Source organism: Rhagoletis pomonella, unplaced genomic scaffold, assembly GCF_013731165.1.
Source record: "Rhagoletis pomonella isolate Grant_MI unplaced genomic scaffold, Rhpom_1.0 Rhpom_scaffold_00004, whole genome shotgun sequence".
In the NCBI taxonomy this organism is placed as follows: Eukaryota; Metazoa; Arthropoda; class Insecta; order Diptera; family Tephritidae; genus Rhagoletis; species Rhagoletis pomonella.
In genome coordinates, this window is record NW_023458558.1 from 38,277,761 (window position 1) to 38,281,340 (window position 3,580).

The 3,580-nt window shown below is 38.4% G+C and overlaps 2 protein-coding genes across 4 annotated transcripts in view; one reads left to right on the forward strand and one right to left on the reverse strand.

The window, feature by feature from the left end:
* The window catches only part of LOC118737549 (autophagy-related protein 16), a 302,080-nt gene that overhangs the window by 128,652 nt on the left and 169,848 nt on the right, over positions 1-3,580 (reverse strand). The window lies entirely within an intron of this gene.
* LOC118737551 overlaps positions 1-3,580 on the forward strand; it is a 261,819-nt gene that overhangs the window by 97,737 nt on the left and 160,502 nt on the right. The gene's annotated exons all lie outside the window — the stretch shown is intronic.

A 3,580-nucleotide genomic window follows, 5' to 3' on the forward strand; every position in this document is an offset into this window, starting at 1 on the left:
ATGGGTATTTTGGCGTGGAAATTAATTCTAATAATATTTGTAAATCTTTCATCTAAATAAAAATTCTCAAAATAGTTGCTTGCTCGACAGTTCAATTCGTCTATTGTAAAGTGTGGGTGTGCGTGTTTGCGTGCTCTAAGTTACTCCACCAAAAAAGTTGGTGCAGAAAATCGTGATCTAGGTTGCTCTAGTTCCACTTAGCGCAGGCTCATGAAACAAAAAGAAGAGTAAGTTAGAGCAAGAAAAATCCTCACGAAACACAATTTTGTGAGATATGTTAACCTGGCGTAACCTAGAGCAGCTCATTGAACAAACTATTGTTCGTAGGGCCAACAGCTATCATGCGAACTCTCGGTTTTTTTGTTGAGTTAATTTTTGTTCCACGGTGTAATATAAATATCTTTGGAGCGGGGTTTCTGTTCATGCGAAGAAGTGCGATAATCTTATTAACTGATAAAAATGCAGTTACAAATTACACATGTACCTTGGATGCGTACATTAGCACAAATTAAATTCTCAGAAAAAAAACTACAAAAGGTTGCTTAAAATACAAAGCCGCTTCAGGCAGTTCACAAACTTTCATTTCCTGCAAAACCAGCTGTGAACAAGCATTACTTCAAATTCAGCATACAAAGCGAAAACCCAAAGAAATTCTCCCAAAAAGAATTATCGGCACATTCCAATCCCGAAAATAACATGACCGAGTATGTGGAAAATAAATCAGCGGCAGAAATCAAGCACACCAACACATGCAAACAAACAAACGTGTACTCTTGTCTTGTGTGTATTTATGGCAGCCCAAGGCAACAAGCCGTAAAAAAGCCAAAACAACTTAGCAAATGCAACTCAGTGGAAATAAAATTAAATAATGAAAAATACGAGAGAAAAGAAAAACAACGAGATTTAAAAGCCAAACCGGCTCGCCTGAAAGAACAGTTATGTTGTGTACGAGTATGTTACAGTGCAATCGACGACAGTAACTCCAATTACAACAACAAGTAAATAAGCATCAGTGCAAAAAAAAAGTAGAAATACTTATTTAGAAATAAAATAAAAACGTGTTTGCACGCGGGTAGGCCGGCAAGGAAGAAGTCGAGTCAGAGATGCTGCATTCAACGAGTCCAGCTTCATAAGTGAGGGACAACAGCAAAAGCAAAAATGTGGCAATAACCAGCGCAATTCGTTATGCCAAGAACATCTTCCAAACAGCATGCAACAGCAAACAGCCACTGCACACCAGCAACCCGCTCGGCAAGTTGTACAGCAGCAGCGCCAAAGGCATAAGGCGACAGCCAAACAAATAGCAGAGGCGGCAGGCGGCATGCGGCAGACGACATCGCAAGAAACCAGTTAAAGTCAAAGTGTAAACAGGTGGCACAACAACAGCAACAACAACAATAGGAACAACACTTAGTTGCAGCAGCTACAGCATCCTCCGCAGCCGCAACCTAAATAGCAAAACGCAGCAGAAGCAATTTACGCACATGCGTGATGTGACACGCATAATATGCAACGTGGCGTGCAACATTGATGTTGCAACTTGCGTTTCTACAATTGAATTTGCACAGCCATTGCTACTGCGCATTCCTCTCTGCTTGCTGCCGTGGTGCATGGAGCAATTCGTGGTCATTGCCACATGACTGATGCGGTAGCAAGGTGGCAGTGCGCCACAGCAGGAAAAACCACAAAGCGCAAAGCGAAGATGAGCAATAAGGAGCACAAAGGCGACTGCGGTCATTGAAACTGCTGCATGTGAAGTTGCTGATGCTGATGCTGGTACTGTGTGGTTGTTATTGCCAATTGCCAATGTTACTGTTGTTGGTTATTCGTTTATGTACTTGCATCTAGTGTTGCCGCTGCAGTACTTGTTGGTGTATATGTACATATGTACTTAGTCCACGGCGAACAAAAGTGGCACAATGAATTGGGTTGCTGGCACACTAACCACAACAACAGTAAACTGAAAAACAAACAAATAGTAACAACTGTCGAATGCATACATATGTATGTATGTATATGTATGTAATTACATACACAGCAAAAGAAGTCTGCATTTGCAGTCAACTAAACTAAGTCACAAATTGGGTGATTTTTCAGTTGTTATACTTGTGTAAACATCTGTAGACACACGAGTCATAAATGTATGTATGTGTGCATGTATGTATAAGTACACACGTGTTTTTAAGGAATGGTATCACCAACAGGATATAACATCGTCTTTGGCGCCGCCGCTGTTGCTTTTATTGAACGTCATGCAGGAGAAATCTGCGCACAGCAAATGGTTTTGCAGAACTTTGCACAACAAAGCAGATACCTTTGCAGTTACTGTGGTGAAAGCTACAGTTCTCTACTTCCTTACCAACAGTTTGCTTCGCTGATGATTAAGCATGCCGGCTATCTTTTCAACATCAGCAAATAACAATTTTAACATGGCGATGCTTTACGAAATGTCAATTTCCAAATATGAACTGTCGTGCATCAGCATTTAGTAGATGGCAAACTAGTCAGCCTTATTATCAGCTCATACCAATTGACATATCAATCCGCCCTTGCAGGTGTACAAGTTGGCCCATCAATCAGCTTTTTTTTTTTAAATCTATCCTATTGGATCCGCCATTTTGAAAACTGATTTCATTTTTGTAATTAGCGACTCAACAAACCTTTGGATACCAAATTCCATACAAATCTGACAGTTTTTTATAAAATCGATCCGCCATATTGAATCCGCCGATTTGAATTTTTAAAAACCGATTCAAGTTTTGTAATCAGCGACTCTAAGAACCTTCATAAATTCTGACACTTTCTTAAAAATCTATCCGCCATTTTGAATTTTTAAAAACCGATTCAAGTTTTGTAATCAGCGGCTCAAAGAACCTTTGGCTACCAAATTTTTTAAAAAATATGACAATTTTAAAAAAAATCATGCGTCATATTGGAACCGCTATTTGGAATTTTTGAAAACTGATTTCAGTTCTAAAAATCCATCCGCCATATTGAATTTTTGAAAACCGATTCAAGTTTTGTAATCAGCGACTCAAAGAACCTTTGGCTACCAAATTTTTTTAAAAATCTTACAATATTTTTTTAATTCATGCTCCATATTGGAACTGCCATTTTGAATCTTTGAAAACTTATTTCAGTTCATAAAAATCTGACACTTTTTGAAAAATCCATCCGCCTTATTGAATTTTTGAAAACTGATTCGAGTTTTGCAATTAGCGACTCAAGAACATTTTTAAAAATCCATTCGCTAAATTGGATTAGCCATTTTGAATTTTTTGAAAACGAAATTAAGCACGAAATTTAATAAAGTTTAGGAAGACAAAGGGCAAAATTCCACTGACAGTTTCAGCTTAGGGATTTTTAATGGTTGTTTTCCTCATAGAAACCATAAATGACTTGATATAGAAAAACGGCGAAATACAGGTACATAAATATTGCTTTTTGTTTCTACGTTCCGAAAATGCTCAATTTTTTCAGGTATGCAAAATCGTGCCGGACGATGTTGCGCAACAACTTGTATTAATTTAATTTGAAAACTCCCTACCCACGCCAAGTGGATGCCGCCTGCTATCCCAGA